This window comes from Anneissia japonica, unplaced genomic scaffold (assembly GCF_011630105.1).
Source record: "Anneissia japonica isolate Jap-2015-1 unplaced genomic scaffold, ASM1163010v1 scaffold288184_len555535_cov198, whole genome shotgun sequence".
Lineage (NCBI taxonomy): Eukaryota > Metazoa > Echinodermata > Crinoidea > Comatulida > Comatulidae > Anneissia > Anneissia japonica.
Window position 1 is genome coordinate 250,432 of NW_022698468.1, and position 17,851 is coordinate 268,282.

General features: G+C 32.9%; 1 protein-coding gene across 6 annotated transcripts in view; it reads right to left on the reverse strand.

Moving 5' to 3' along the window:
• Positions 1-13,890, reverse strand: part of LOC117102664 (teneurin-3-like) — an 86,887-nt gene extending 72,997 nt beyond the window's left edge. For 3 of the 6 annotated variants that reach the window (XM_033243035.1, XM_033243037.1, XM_033243036.1), the window contains exons 1-2: positions 13,497-13,890; positions 4,614-4,688 (exon numbers count right to left, since the gene is read on the reverse strand). The gene's annotated coding sequence lies outside the window, so the exon portion shown is untranslated. The remainder of the gene's footprint in view (positions 1-4,613; positions 4,689-13,496) is intronic. The other 3 variants (XM_033243038.1, XM_033243040.1, XM_033243041.1) reach the window with 3 other exon arrangements.
• Positions 13,891-17,851: the final 3,961 nt, after the last annotated feature.

A 17,851-nucleotide genomic window follows, 5' to 3' on the forward strand; every position in this document is an offset into this window, starting at 1 on the left:
GCAAGATCTAATTACACAGGAAGCAAGTGGATAGGACAGGGAAGCCTGGCAAATTGCTTTTTAAGATTTCAGAATAGGCCTCTTAAATTTGGTTTTATGACTTGAGGGATAGCCAAGCAGGAAGGGAGGAGGTACTAAATTCTTGGTTATGGTAATGCATTTTAATGGTATGGCTACAGGCCTACATTTCCAGAGTATGTATCTGATTCGGTATGACACCTAATAGTGTATGTATTGACGTTACATACCTTGACATGAAGAGGCTATCACACATACAATTTCTCTTCATAGGAAAACATAAAACATAAAATATTGTTAAATTATGTTTCTAAAAAGTGAGTAATTATCTATGGATTTATTAAAATTAGATGATTGAGTACTAAAGGCCTCTGATAAATTGTAAGTGTATTAATCACTGAGGAAATGGTTTTTGAAAACAATGAAAAGAAAAATCTGGTGAATACTAAACTTAAGATGGGTACATCATGAGGTTTGTATCTGTCAGACACAATAGAATGTTTGATGACACTTGTATGAATGAAATATTAAGCCTGTTTCATAAAAATCTGATGGAACATTCTGTCTGCTGAAAGTCAAACTCGAGTTTTTGAGGCAATATTTCAAAATTTGATCAAACATTGCTGTGTCTGATAAACAAGACTGCAAGGCTCTGTGTAATTTTTAAAAATACTTGGAAAAAATAATTATACAGTACAAACTATAAAGTTTTAAACTTTTTGAAGCGTTTCCCAAAAGATTTTGGAATTTTGCTAAATAAAACCTTGATCTCCACAAAACAATGGACTCACCTTAATCTATTCAAGGAGCAACATACCTTGATCTAATGTTAAAAGCTATCTACCAACTTTATCACAATCAGTATAATTTCCCATACAGCTTCTTGCAAGCTACTGTGAAATTCTTTCAACATGTGTCACGTATAGCAGTGTAAATTTCTCTAAAATGGCTGGCTATAAAGTTGTGCCTCTGTTTACAACACCAATAAGCAATCTGCTACAGCAATCAATCATGGGTAAGACGCTAATGAGGACCAGGCTGTGAATTCCAATGATAGGCAGCCACAGTAGTTTAATGCGCTCTGCACCCACGGCTGACATGAACTACACAATAACATAGTTATATGTTTTATTTTTATGGTATATCTAACCCAAGGACCAGGACACTGGCCAGAATTCCCAAGAAAGCCTACACATTCTTCGACAATTAAGAGCATAACCCTGAGTAAAACATAAAAAGTTAATGGGGGTTACCTTTTATATAAAGAAGATTTTATAGAAAGAATGTCACCGGAAGCAATTTAAGTGAAGAATAATTTCAATTGGATTTTATAAATTAATTGGTTGTGATGGAAACTGCATAACAATTTCACAGTGAAATTTATACACTTCATCTTGATAGGTTTGTGTGGTTACCTCTACTACCTCTAAGTGGACATTAAGACTCTACTGAAAAAAAATCAACTTTAATTTATTGATTAGAAAGAATGATTTATGGCTTTCAAATCTTGAAATAGAACCTATCAATAATCTTAATCTTAACACTTATATATATAAAAGTTTTTTTCTTATCACTAAAAACTGGTTTATCTACTAGGAATACACAAGATTTTGTTTAAAAGACACAGGCACTATTTAAAAAGGTACTTAATCTTCTTTTGATATCTACAAACAATAGGCTTTCTATGTCTACTGTATTGGAAAACGATGGACAACGCTATACTGTCTATGAAAGTTTGATAAAATATTAAGTTTGACAGACATAAATCTGAAAGTTAGTATTGACATTTGCTCAAGAGTACAAAACATTCACTAAATGGAGGGTTCCAACAGTCAGTGCTTTGACTCTTATACCCGATTCACACGTGAAGTTAAATTTAACAAAAAGTAACAAATTGTAACCGAGCGATCTCCCGAGTTATTCCTACCGAGATAAAAAGCATTCACACGCGTCTGTAAGGTAATGCCATACACATAAAATTTACTCAGTGTTTATTCAATGAATCATTTTTTCCCCTACCGCGATATAGGTCTAGCCTAGGCCTAGTTGAGAACCCCTGTCACAGATGGACTGTTGAACTCACCATCACTGTAAACATTAGAAGCAATCAATGCCCGTAACTGCTGTAAACTACTCACTACTACTAAACTAGGCATAGCTTCCAACGTTTCTGTCGACTCTTGATAATACTAGTAATAGTACTAACACCATCCTGACGTTCATTTTATGTATATCTTCTTCTTCTACCATTACTAATTAACATCAATAACAAGGGTAATGCATTCATCATTGAGAAAAACTAGGCCTATCTATTTCTTGTGGATCAGAATCGTCTGCAGAATTAGAAGGAAGAAAATTCAAAGAACCCCGTGAAACACAGTAGATTGTTGTTGTGTTGAAATCCCTGCGCATTCGCAGATCCATCCATGCTACATCTCGGGAGCTTTACCAGCCTCAGTGAGGCTGGTAAAGATTACCGAGACGTTCCGAGATTTTACAAGGATATTACACGGAGGTACTTTCACACGTGCCGTAAAATGTTACTTTTGGTTACATTTTCTTACATTTGGTAAGATTTTTGTACGTGTGAATCGGGTATTAGGAAAATCTCAAAATGACAACATTCACCATTTTATTACTGTAAGCCTACTCTTTATGGGGTGGGAAAGGAGGGAGTAAAAGGAAAGGAGACTATGTTTTGTACTACAGTAGAAACCCTCATTTACGAACCCCAATTTAATGAATTCCCGATTTTACGAACGTAATATAAAGGTGATAACGTCATAAAAATTTAAGCGAAAGATTTAAAAAAAAAAAAATCCGCTCGAATTGTAACTGTTATTAGCATGCATACAACACAACACACCATACTATACAGTACTATGTAATTCTCAAGTGAAGGAGGCCCTCTAACTGGCCTCTTCAAAGTCAGTGTTTTTATGGCTTCACACATGTTTTTATTTTTTTAAATTTTATTATAAATTTTATTTCTCTTTCAAACATCGTTTTCAGCTTTAAAATTAAAGTTGTGTTGGAGTAAAATCCACAATCTGGGTATTTAAGAAGGTAAAAATGTCTGATAAAAACAAATTTGTGTAGGGCCTAGAGTGGGATCAGAATACTTAGAAGCTGCCTACTGTAGGCCTAGGCCCACTCAGACATAGCTGCGTCAGCCTGTAGGCCTAGCCTAGGCCTAGTTTATGCCAGTGTAAGTAGCACCAGTGCAAATATATAGGAATTTGGGTCAACCCCGATTTTACGAATCCCTTAATTTATTGATTAGAAAGAATGATTTATGGCTTTCAAATCTTGAAATAGAACCTATCAATAATCTTAATCTTAACACTTATATATATAAAAGTTTTTTTCTTATCACTAAAAACTGGTTTAACTACTAGGAATACACAAGATTTTGTTTAAAAGACACAGGCACTATTTAAAAAGGTACTTAATCTTCTTTTGATATCTACAAACAATAGGCTTTCTATGTCTACTGTATTGGAAAACGATGGACAACGCTATACTGTCTATGAAAGTTTGATAAAATATTAAGTTTGACAGACATAAATCTGAAAGTTAGTATTGACATTTGCTCAAGAGTACAAAACATTCACTAAATGGAGGGTTCCAACAGTCAGTGCTTTGACGCTTAGGAAAATCTCAAAATGACAACATTCACCATTTTATTACTGTAAGCCTACTCTTTATGGGATGGGAAAGGAGGGAGTAAAAGGAAAGGAGACTATGTTTTGTACTACAGTAGAAACCCTCATTTACGAACCCCGATTTAATGAATTCCCGATTTTACGAACGTAATATAAAGGTGATAACGTCATAAAAATTTAAGCGAAAGATTTAAAAAAAAAAAAAATCCGCTCGAATTGTAACTGTTATTAGCATGCATACAACACAACACACCATACTATACAGTACTATGTAATTCTCAAGTGAAGGAGGACCTCTAACTGGCCTCTTCAAAGTCAGTGTTTTTTATTGCTTCACACATGGGTATTTAAGAAGGTAAAAATGTCCGATAAAAACAAATTTGTGTAGGGCCTAGAGTGGGATCAGAATGCTTAGAAGCTGCCTACTGTAGGCATAGGCCCACTCAGACATAGCTGCGTCAGCCTGTAGGCCTAGCCTAGGCCTAGTTTATGCCAGTGTAAGTAGCACCAGTGCAAATATATAGGAATTTGGGTCAACCCCGATTTTTTACGAATACCAGAAGTTATGAACGGCTCTGGGCCCATGCCGTACGTAAATGAGGGGTTCTACTGTATCTTGAAATATTGAAAAAATGAATAAGCCCTTTAAATTAATCACCACAAACATTCCATCTGCTGCACCTTATTTGAGGAAATCCTGTTTGTAATATCAATATCAGAACATCAAAACAACAATATATTAAAAAAATTAAATCTTGCTGTTTGAACAACTTTCAGTATATTTTTACAGATGCTATACTAAATTAAGAGCTCTATACAATTTTAGTGACGACTGATTTACTGAACAGTAGAAGGTAATAAAATAAAGACAATATTACTTGATCTTGGATGACAAAATATGTTGAAAAAATATTTAAATAGAAATCATACCTTAGTTATGTTGTCTATAGATGGCAACATCAAATCTTCCCTAAACTAGTCATTCAAACTTCACTTCTTTCTTGCCTGAAAGAAAAAAAATATCAACTATTAAGAACAAGTTTAATATCTTGGAATATTATCTCTGTTCAGCTAATATTTTACTGAATATTTAATTGTTAAATTATTAACAAGAAAATATTTGCACATACATAATGCCTCTCTGGAGTGAAATGTACTGTAAGAGGTAAATAAATACCCCTTACTTACATACTTGGTTAAATAAAAATGAATATTCAAATTTAATTAATTTATAGGTTGTAGTAAGTTTGTAAATCATGTATGTTTTTATTGGAAGCAGAAAACTTAACTGATCATTCAAAATGAGCTTAATTCTTTTAATGTGCATTTAAAGGACTTTCTAGATTTGATCAGATATGACCACAAACTGTGGTTATTGTATCCCACATATTCTTAATTACCAGGAAATAATACAAACAATGATTGTTTCCATAAACTGACCACAGCTCTCCTGTCAATTATTGTAAATAAATCTTTAATTCCTTTGAGAAGGCCTAGAATATTGGTACAGTGTGAAGATTGTAAAAACTTCAACCAAAAGTTAATGAAAACAGTGTTTACCCTGACAAGATATAGGTTTACTTAATAAAAATAAAAGAAGTTCTATTCTTCTTTTCTTACTAAAATACACCTATTTTCCATATGCCGCAAGTTTTAAAGGATGTCGTCAAGCAGTAATTAGTAATATATTTTGTTATGTACTTTACTGAGCTGTTGGTTAGGGGTAGTTGTGAAGTTGTCACCCTAGGTAGTAGGTGAAGGACTTATACTGTACCCATGTAACTATGGTACATATTATTTTCAGAATAAAATCAATATTGATAGCAAATCAAAACAAATGCTCTACATTTTACAATTTGATTAAACTGGATAACTTGTTAAATTTATTGCTATGCTTTTACAGTAAGTGCGGTAACTCATTTTCATAAATCTTCATAACTTTAACATGATATCCAACTTACAAAGCTAAGTTTGACACAAGTTGGTAAGTTCAAACTTTTTTAGCAAATCTGACAGACTGCCAAGATCTGACTGTGCCTGGACTTGTAAGTTGTAAGTAATAGACGGAATGTACCACAGTTGTTAGCTTTCAATCCGAAAATCATTGACAACAAATGAAATGGGATGAAAAAGTCGGCATTATAATGCAAGAAACCTTAAATGATTCAGACAGAAAAACATGAATTTCAAAGAATATGTCAACTTGTTTTCATAATTTCTTTTTTTATTTTTATAAATCACAGCTATAACTGATGGAAATTTACATGGTCTGTTGAAATCTGGAAATACAATGTCCAAGACATTTAAATAAATCTCAAAAGGAAATCTTAAAAAAAAAAACAAGCGAAAAACTGACAAGCGAGTTATTGTCAATGTGGCTACGGTTAGGCCACAAACTTGTTGCACTATAATATTGAGATCAATGCACTTTTGAATGTTAAAAATGCTTGTGATTGCAAAAACATACTATAACTTTATAAAGTAAGAAAATATATGATGAGGTATTAAGTTACAATAATTATGACTTCATCAATAACTTCTCAAAACCATATTTTTCTGGAAGAAAATCAATTATTAAAAAAACCTCAAAACAAATGTTGCTGAGCTTATTTTTGTACAGTTACAGTAAGCCATCTGGCTCTTTTTATTACAGTAAATGACTCACAAAGTCCTGAAAACTAAGTCAAGGGTCATGAGAAAAGTCATCTTTTTCTTCCCAAATCCACTTAACAATTCCATCATGAGTGCGGAAATAAATTGACGAAGAAGGAGGAGGAACTATTACAAGTGTGTGGTTTCCACTTTAAATACAGTTACAGAAATTTCCCCCAAAGTACACTTTTAAGAAGAGTTATATAAACTGGTTAATTAATCATTTTAGTATGATTTTAGCATTAATGTTACTATTTATGGTACTATTTCCTATTACTTTTTATGGTACTCACCAAGTTCTGACAAGTCTATGAACTTTGCTCGATGTCCAAACTACCGGTATGCTAATGTTTTCTACTGCCTGACTGTCCACCGTGCCATTGGCTTAAATCCTGTTCAAAGGATTTGTATCACCTGTTTTGGTCCAACATCTGACCTACTACATATGATATTATTGTTCCTGATCTAGTAAAATCTTCTACAGTAGGCTAGTCAATCATGATAACTTTTTTTAATTGGCAAAGAAATACAACATTCTTAGCTTTCTCTCGATATTCACAGTGGATACAGTAATAAGTAATAATCTTAAAGTACATCCTTTTTATAAATAAATTGATGATAAAGGATGAGGAACTACTATAGAACAGAGTATGTGGTATGCATAAAGAAGATTTCCTCAAAAGTACAATTTTAAGAAGAGTTATATTAGCTGGATGATGAATCATTTGAGTATGATTTTAGCATAAACGTTAGTAACATTATATTACTTATGGTACTCACCAAGTTCTGACAAGTTACTTAGCTCTATGTCCATACTAATGATAATATATTTCATCTACTCTCTAATATCCCACCATGTCATTGGCTGAAATCCTGTTCAAAGGATTTATATCACCTGCTTTGTTTGACCCAAATTCTGACCTGCTGTACTCTACATTATGAGATTATTGTTTGGGATTTTTAAAAATCTTCTACAACAGGGTAGTCAATCATGATAATTTTTTTTAATTGGCTAAGAAATACAACATGCCTATTCTTAGATTTCTCTCGATATTCACTGTGGATAAAAATAAGTATAATCTTAAGGTATTTCCTTTCCATATTTTTCAGGATAGTTTTAAGTTCATGGTCAAGTGTTCTTTGTTCAATTATAGGAAACCAATTAGGGTTAACATCGTTAAATGAACTAATTCTTATTCTGATTAATTAGGGAAATTGAGTACACTATATCACTTATCAATGTTAAACTGTTCAATAGGATCAGTCTATCGTATTAAAGAACAGATTTGATTCACATTTCTCTGATTGAATTTCATTGTTCAATGACCTTTTATGATTTAGGTTTTACGACTCAAGTTTAATCATGTATTAAGATAGCAATCAAATAAAATGTATTTCTTTCACTTGATGGCAGATATTTTTGAGAAAATAGTCTCAAGATTAATGTGAAATAAATTGAAAATGGTATGAAACTTCAAAACTATTAAACTGTCACTAGGTGTTAAGTAAGTGCACACATTCTAAAGAGAATATTAAATTTTCCATTTCATTTTTAGTTTCATGTAAAATTAATGACACCCTGCAGTACTTTAAAAAAAATCTTATTTGAAATGTCAGTTTAAGTACAGTAGTAGGAACTCACTATTTACAAAAAGGCAAAAAAAAGACAAAAAAAACCCCCCAATATTTGTAGAAATGTTTATCTTTGTTGCCTTTTAATAAAGATTGAAATTATGACATACATTATAGGTGTTTTTTGGGAAAAATTACATAAATACATACAGTACATATCGGAGATAACAGAACAGCTATGTATAGGTGCATTAAACAGTGCATTCCTTATTAAAAGGTCATGTTTCATCACATGAACAATTCCGATTGGATAAAGAAGTTATGGGAGGCACCGGAATACTCTGAGATGGGGGTGATGGCTGTGATTTTTGGCATTTACTATTCATTTCCAATTTCTATGTATTTTTATTTGTTTTGTTGTCCAAATTAGGCCAGAGTTCTAGTATTTAACTATGTGTGATTTGCAGGGAACTGGCATATCTCACAACAGATGCTTTTAGCACTTCTTTGACAGCCAAACAAAGAGAAATGTTGAATTCTACAGCTGTAAATACTATGCCTGCCCATGTTACTTATTTATCACAGACGCCAACTTACAATACCCAGTATTCAGTTGTAAATTTATTTCTAGTGAACAATTTATAAATCATTAATGTTTGTTCTAGGGGGAAAGAAAAGAAGGAAATCACATATTGAAGTTAACAATTCTACAATCAAAAGTAGTATTATTGTTACAGTGATAGCAATAGAAAGACCCACTGTTTATTTCATTTAGTAAGATGTTAAAAAAGATAAGTGTTGTAAAGGGGAAGTGAGGAAATTATCATTTTGAAATGGAATTTTTTTTAAACTAATGAATGCACAATTGAGTAATAAAGTACTTCATGTGAAGCTGTAAGCTTCATATTCAAATTAATTGAAAATTTAATATAAGAACATCAATTAATCACCATTACATTCCGTCGTAAAGTCATTCTTTCCAATAAACACATCAAGAAAAAAATAATTTAATTATGTAAATTTTTAGTTAACATTCATTAATCAAGTACAAACACTGCAGTTCACCTTATGTACTATCAACTACGGCACTTTAAAGCAGCAGATAAACAAACTTATACGAAAGCCAAGGTTTTTCTTCAGCTAATAGTAAATATTATTAATTTTTTAATCAAACAATATAGCTTAAAAAACAATACTGTTAAGTCTACATATTCCATTTTAAAACAATTTTTAATGCCAAATAAATATAAACTTGATTGCAACTATATTTGATAACAAAGAGATGAAAATGTTTGTATTTTTAGAAAATTTAATACCGCACAAAAATAAAACAAGTAGTAGAGGACGCACTCAAGACGTTGATCGAAGTATAAACATTTATAATCGGGTGGTTAAAAGTAATCATAATAATTTTCAGTTAGTTATTCTTAATCAAATATTACAAAGTACATGCGTAGTTCACCGATTATACCTGAAGGGTTTGTTAACTAATTGAAAGCAGGCTAGGAATATCAATAAATATCCTACAACACCGGGGCTGAAATTGCGTCAGGAAAATAAGAATGAATACCTTGACAATACTTGGTGATCAATAACCTTGAGTAACCCTGTAGGTAAACCACTTTTGATTTCCAAAGTACGGCATTCACCTGGTTGTAAATTCAACATCTTGTATCAACGTATTATGCAATGTCGTATAAATTTATCTACTTTATGAATAATCAAAAACCACTGGTAAGATCGTGTAATCATTATTTACAACCTCATAGATATGAATTAATACAATGTTAAGCTCTTCATTTCATGTAAATTAATGTCATGGCCATGGGCAAACATTACAATTGTTGCTCTGTTTAAAGAACATGACAGCCAGATATCGTCAGAAATAAAATCTAGAAAAAAATACTGCACCGTATGTAGCAACCCACAATATTTTAAGAGGCATAACATACACTCTTAGGGTGTGTTTCTACTGATAAACACAAAATAATCGATAACCAGACAGCCTACTCACGTTGCAACTGCATTTTTGATTTTTCGAAAATCGGTTTTCGTTACGGAAATTACATCACCATTTTGTATATACAACACGTTGTTTTCCTATCTGTATAGGATAGTATCTTTCTCATTCCTGTCATGATGACGAGGAGTAAGATACGGTGTGGGGCGAGAAGGCAAATGTTTTCGGCTGTGCTCATCGGCACAATGAACAAGCGACCAAACGAGGACAACGAGAGCGGAGAGGCCTAGGCCCATTATCCCCCCACAAAATTACGAATTCGTTGCTCCACATGTTTGTTGACGTTTTAGCTTGTAGGCCTAGGACAAGAACAAGAGGACAAATTTTTTTGAAAGTTCGCGCTTAATATGATCCAGTCCTTGCAGTGATTGACCTGGAGGTCACATTTCACCTGATAATCGCTTTTTTTTTGTGTTGCAGCTAAAAGGTGCACAGTCAAAATCGGTTATTTGCCGTTCAAATACGCTATCCATTGCATGTTTTTAGTCGATTTTTTTTAATCGCTTTTTTCAAACTGGTCCCGTTTCTACTGCGAGAATAAAAGCGATTTTTCGAAAAAGCGATTTTTAATTGATTATTTCTTTCCAGAAGAAACAGGCCCTTATAGTCAGCCTGAGAAAGTATGGTAACTGTAATTATTGGTACTTGAACACAGGACAAATCACATATTGGGAAAAATTTTCTATCTATTAGAAAATTCTCCATCCCTTGGGAAATATTGTTTAGGATGAGAGAATGAGTCATTCAGGATAACCAGTTTTTTCCCCTTTAAACTTATTGCAGTACTGAATCGATGCAAAAAAATTGACAAATTCATCTGTTTTTAATCAAAAATTAAAGTTATACTTCATTTTGAGCATCAAGAATGTTAAAACAAGGTCTTTCTATATTGTGTATTAAGGCTGACTTTAATTGATTTCATTTTCATTACTGCAAATGTCAATTCACCATATTTCCCGAGGGACGGCCATCTGATGATATTTAAATGGTATTTCATCTACAATATCTAAATCAATTTCCAAAGAGCATAAAGTCAATGGTAAAATAATAAACAAGAAGGTATTCATATGTAATTATTATGTATTATCAAAATTTGATCAAATCTTCTTGCATGTCCATATTCAAAATTTTATCTGTTTTCTTGGAGAAGTGAACGTGCAAAATACACCTTTTGTGTATTAAATATTCCAGCAATCGCAGCCGAGGTGTACGTTAATTACTGTAACTGCAACAGGTCAGTTTCACTATATCAATAGATGATGTTCCAAATGCATTCAAATAAAATGTGAAACATGAGTAATATTTTTTAAATATATTTTAAATATTCAGAGTTTAGCAGGAGTTATGAACATATAACATTTTCTCTAAATGCAGCTTTCTTATAGATTACTCTTCCATAGTTTTGTTAACAATTTATCAACCAATTTACCAACCAACCAATTAATTAATCAATTAATTAATCAATCAATTAATGCTGAATACAATCAATAATTCTTAATGTGGTTTTCAAGCAATAAATGTAATTGATTTACTAATTGATGACTTATTGGACTATACAACCTTGAGAGATTAAGTTTAAGCTTTGAAATTCAAGGTGCAGTAAATCTTATTGATTAAAAGTGCATTGGAAGACTTGCCCGCATCTTGAGTATTTCAGCCTAGAAATACATGCAGACACAACGATTGTCCTAAGCTTTACAACTCATTTTCGAGATCACACTTGAGTTTCCACAGAGTGTTGTGTCAGCAAACAAACAGAAAGCTGTGGATCTGAATGCTGGATGATATTCAATAGCCTGATCATATATTTGTACTATTGCTAACTCTTAACAGAAAAACACTAGAGTCAATAAAGTGTTTTTAAGACCAATATTTACTCGAGCTTCTTACACATCAAGCGTCGTAGCGCCAAGGTTTTTTCTGTTGTATTCTCATGGTACCCACCTGAAGACCTTTCGCAACCTGCCTCCAAGCTTCAATTTTTAACACTTACAATTTCTCCCAATGTGCGAGACCCATGGGTACAAGTAATTCAATGCCTACTATAATTATTTTGAACACCGAGACACCACTAAAGTTACAATATCATCTACTTAATGTGTGTTTGGTACAAATAAGAGAACATAGTTCTCGTAAAATAATAACCTTTACCTATAGCAAAAGAAGATCATTTCCTGTAAAGAATATCTAAGATACAGGAATGAAGTATGTGTTTTCGAAAGTTCAAAAACATTCTGACAGTATGACATAATGATCCTGAGCGTGCTCAACTGGCAGAAGATGATGATGATGGTAATGATATTTGATTACCAAACCCATTAAAATGTTATCAATTCCTTTGCGTCCCAAACTATTAGCTTCTCATATGTACAAGTGAAGATCAGCATTTCGACTATATTCTAGATAGATCATTCTGATCTAGTTCCTAATATTAATATTTACAGTAGTTATATGTATTATTTTCTATTCATATTACATGGATATTTGGACAATTTTTGGATCATTGAAGAGAAATAAATAAATAAATAAATATTTATATGAAATAAATGAATTAATGAATTACAATATATTACTGCAGTACTTAAGAGAACTACATGTAAAAGAAAACTATATAAAAAACTTTGGAAGCACCAAAATCGCTGGTCAACAACCACACTAAAGTAAAATACAACAATCAATAATTAAGCAGGCCCATAACCAAGTTCATCCACTTATTTACAGCGTCTTAAGTACAGTACAGTATTATTATTTTTTCAGATTATAGTAGTTTAGAATTATATAAACTGATCAACTTTTTTTATATCTTACAATACACACACTACTTAAAATGTAGAAATAGAAAAATACATTGTTCTAACAATTTTATGTAGTACAACTACCAAGGTTAACAAAAAGGCTTTTAATTATTATTAACATAATAAACATATTAATATTACATTACAATCTAGGGTGTTAAAACATGGCCATGACTTCATGAGAATTAGTTTGGTATCTGTGCTACGCAAATAGCCTCAGTAATAATTGTTATCCAGGGTAGATTTAGCCTTCGGTTGACATTTGCAGACTATAGCATGAAGTTATAAGGAGATCTCAGTGGACAATAACTGCGTGAGACTCAATCTTAAAATGATAATGTTTAGATTCAGTGGGAACTTCACTCAAAACCTCTCAAAGGAAATCAGTACTTCACTGAAGAAGCACAAAGTATAAAAGAAGACCAACCGTTGAGACCCTCAGTTTAAGTGCAACAGAAAGTTAATCTTTGTTACTGAAGTGATGATCCAATTTGTCTGCAATTCTTGATATATTTGAATAATAACTACTGCAATGGTTTAAAATAAGGAAGGAAAAATTGGTGTACTGAGCTCTATGAAGACAACAAAATGCACTGTACTTGGAAATGCACTGTAGTTGAGTGTAAATTACACAAGTTAGAAGTAATGAAAATAACTATATCTCAGAAACACAGTACATGGAATTTAAAAAATCACATCTACTGTAGCTCTTCAGCAAATTACCAAATTTATGTATTTCTAATATACTGTAGATGTATGGTAAAATAATCATACCTTTTAAAAACTGCTCTGAATACTGTAACTAATAAATCCAAATATAACAAGCCAAATCTTCAGAGAATTTCAGAAATAGATAATTTAATATATCCAGAAACCAAAATCCGGTTTTAGAATAGCGATAATATCCGGCAAGATTACTGACCCAAGAGTGAATTAAGAATCAGCTGCAACTGTTTCACTGGATGGACAGCACTACTGTTGTAGCCTCCGCCTTACAAATAGAAAATGTGTTGTGTACTCACAGCTTAGTGGCTGAAAAGTGTGTGTACTTTGGACGGGGATTAATTCACTCACTCCTTCAGGTGTTGAACATTTCCACAATCTGCTCTCCTCTAACCAATAAAACTGAGTAATTCCACAACTACTGAAAATGTTCAATCTTCCGCAGGTTTAGGCAAGCTAGTTATGCCCTGGGGTATCCCATTACTCAGCCACGGTGCCATGCATAGCTGCGATGAATGTACCCAGTCAGATGGAAAATTCACTTGCGTCTCTGTCAAGCCTGTCCTCTATACAGAGTATACACAATAAATTGTTTAGCAAAGAATAGGGTATAAATCAAAGTATTTATTTTATTCAGATAAATGGAATGCCGATTCTGTAAGTATCACAGATAAATAGACAGTATGATCGCCGAGATAAAAGGACTATTTAATTCAAAAGAAATATGATGTTGCCAACTGTATGCACCTTAATTGGTTCATATATTGTGTAAGTTGTTAAAAAAAAACTATTTCACAATACAAAAAAAAATTATTCAAGGTCTCTTCTTCAAATTGTCACCTTTACAAATGAATTCTCGATCTCATGTTTTTTCAAGCCTACAGTAGTACAGTATACATTCAAAAACTAACATTGTAGCTGTTGCTAAGAAAAGATCAATTGTCAATTAACACATAATGCTTTAGCTAGGTTCAGACTTGTCATATTGCCAGACGTAAGCTTAAACCGGGAATAAAGTTACACCGGACATAATGTGCTTAGATGTTCAGAAAGCGAAGTCACCAAGCAGATTAACAGGAAGTCAGAACTTGGGAATGGTCACATAGAAGCCCTTGCAGCATTTAATGCTTGGCGAAACAAGATGCCACGTTTAAAGCTGGGCGTAGATAGAATTTTATCCCTGGCACCGAGTCTGGGTTAAAGATTATTTAACATCAGATTCTGGTGTTAGATAATCCGATACACCTCGTTTTGAATGAGACCTTATTATAAAATTTGGTTCTCTCAAATAAGGAATAACAGTCAGTGCAAAACTAATTTAGTTATATGTTTGATCTAATTGTATATCATGTAGGAATTTCACAAGCTCTGGTATACTGACACCAAAAGTGATAAAACGACGCTTTAACCAGTATACCCTTGCACAGTAGACAGACCATATCGATATTAAAAACATTAATTTCCTATTTCATTATAACTTGTCATTCCCTCCAAGAATGGAGCTAAAGGGGACAAGAGTGGTGGGGACCAGGTCATCATTACTTCCTCTACCCCTTTAGGCCACCTCCTGTGACAAATTTCGCCTGCAGGATACACAGTGCCACGAGAGCTAAGCAGCATCGCAAAACAACCCTGATATTATTTAATCCAAATAGGAAATAAATTCAATGAAGTGGAATTATTGTTGATAAACTTGAAGAGGCACTAAGGGTTAGAATGTGTATGTCTCTTCTCGGTAGGTCTGTTTATGGGATGTAAAATTGAATTATTCAAAAAACCTGATTGAGCTTGAAGTTTTTGTAATATAAATACAAGTGTTGAGCAATAATTTTGAGCACAGCACATGACTTCAGGCAAATCTGTAATATTTCCATTTCTATTTCTGGCTCTAAACTCACTGGTTTATGTGTTATGGCAAACCAATCAAATAAAATAATTTATTCTTAATTAGCTTGACTTTTGCAAACCTAACATTACCAAGAATTTCAACAGGAATCTGGAATATATGTGTTTGTTCTTTGAACCATATAAATGTTTTCTTGACATTCATAATCAGATTCCTTCAGTTGACTACTGTAAACTAAAATAGACAGTCATCAAAAATGTTTTCATATAATGTGAGAAAGGCTCGGTTGAAACACAAGTCCTCTATGAATACTATATTACCATTATTTCATTATAAGAGCAGCTCGCTCAGTTGGCTAAACTGGTGGTAGCCACTGCATGCTGAACTGTGGAGATCTCTTGGTCTTCGGTGCAATTCCAATCGCTGCTCCCCTTGGTTTTAGGATGTCTAAAATGCGAATTAAAAAAATAAAAGCGCACCATCTTTCAGATGAGACATTTAAGCCGTCCCTGTCTGCAAAATGGTTTATGTGCATGTTAAAGGACAAAGTGCATTCACCAGAAGAGTAGGGGATTGTCTCCCGGTGTTCTGCCCAATTCACCACCAGAAGGACCCCACTGGAAGTACACTCAATCTTAGAACTCTTTTTTTTAGGTTATCCTTAGTGTGTATGACACAGAAGAAATCTATTCTATTTATTTGTTTTTGGCTTTCTCAGGTTGCATGTTTCTTGTCTGCTCTGAACTCTTTCTTGTTTTTATTTTTGCTTTATTTTCAATGGGACCCCTCAGGAAACAAACCTTCGGGTTTAGAGGGTTATCCTTTGCTCTCCTTTCCCTTTGCTTTTTCTTTCTTTCTTGGTTTCCTTTTGATGTTCTGTCCTCTGGTCCTTGTTATCTTCATTCTTGTTTCCTTTTTTCTTGTCTGTTTTTTTCTTTTTGGTTTTCCATTACTTCTGTATGTTATATGTTGCCTGCTTGTCCCTGTTAATGTCTGTTGTTTCTGATTTTATGAAAAGTGTTCATGTTTTTTCCTTCCTTGCCTTGCCTTTTTCCTATCGATGTAATTTATTATGATGTATAATGTAATGGTAATGTTAAATTTCCTTTGTTTCTGGTTGGTTATTTGACTTTTGTACGAAAAGAGCAATAAATAAAAACAAACAAACAAACTATTCCAATACAATCCATCTCAAACTATTACAAACTCACTTATTTTAAAAATGAGGTGAGAAGTTTTTTAAGTTAAACCAAGTGAATCCAAATATGGAATTGATATTATTAGTATTGATTGACTGACAATATTCATCTACAGCAGGTTCAGCCAAAACATCATTCTACTATTTACTTCTACTAATATTGACACTTCTTCCTTACATCAACCCGCAGGATCCAGAGCGATAAGTTTACGGCATAAATTTAACTTAAACTGTTCTCAATCTACAAGAATATAGATATGAGTAATATATATTATCCAGTAGTCAGCCTGTCTCCATGATTTTCAAAATCACTCAGATAAAAACGGCCAGTTTAATATGTACTTGTAATTTATCGTTTGGCCACAGACATCAAAAACAGTTTAATTCCAATAAAATAGATGCTGTCTATTTCCTTGATTTTAAAAGTCACACTTCTGTCCGGAAAATAAAATTAAATACATCTCATGCAGCCAATTCCTGCCAATTTCTGTTCATTTATTTCTTGAAAAGCACTTTAAAAACATTTGGTAATACTGATTTGTGTAATAGTTTTTCTTTTAATTAGTGAGCAGAATCATTGAGAAATCTAACAAAAAAACTATAAATGGTCTTATAATCCTAATTGGTTTAATTTCAATAATACGATGGAGAACATTCTTCTTAATAATCTGGTCAGGTGAACATCAGTGCTAAGTTTAATAAGCATTTAGGATAATTTCACGCTTGACTTGTATTAATACAATGGTTCCCCCTAAGGTTACTACCGAAAATACAAAGTGGTACGTCTCAACTTTGTAAACAAGTTTGAAGTGCAGAGACCACAAGCCTCGCAATCCCTGGAGGAAAAACATGAACACCTTTTACATGGTAGTTGACACCAGTAAACCTCCACTAAGACAATGAGTGAAGCTTAAACATGCAAAATGCCTAATTATGGTTATGATGCTCTCACATGATGACCATATATAGGCACATCATGACTATATATGGTCATGATGACATCACATTATGACCATATATAGGCACATCATGACTATATATGGCATACGACAGTATTCTGTCAAAGAAATATTTTTTATAATCTGGACAGACCTCTAGTATCATATTTATTTTGAAAAACACATGAAAATTACTTAATTAAATGAGCAAAGCTGTTTCTACTAATCAACTATGAAAAGCACTGATAAGAGAATTTACTTTGCAAAAGTAAATTTAAGATCATGTTTTTGTTTGTTTGAACACAGATCCTACCAAAATATTTTTATAGGGTGTGTTCTGAACCTAGTGGGACTACAGGATATAAACCTGCTATATTTTCCTGAGAATTATGTAACAACCTGTAGGAATTTGGCACAGAACTCA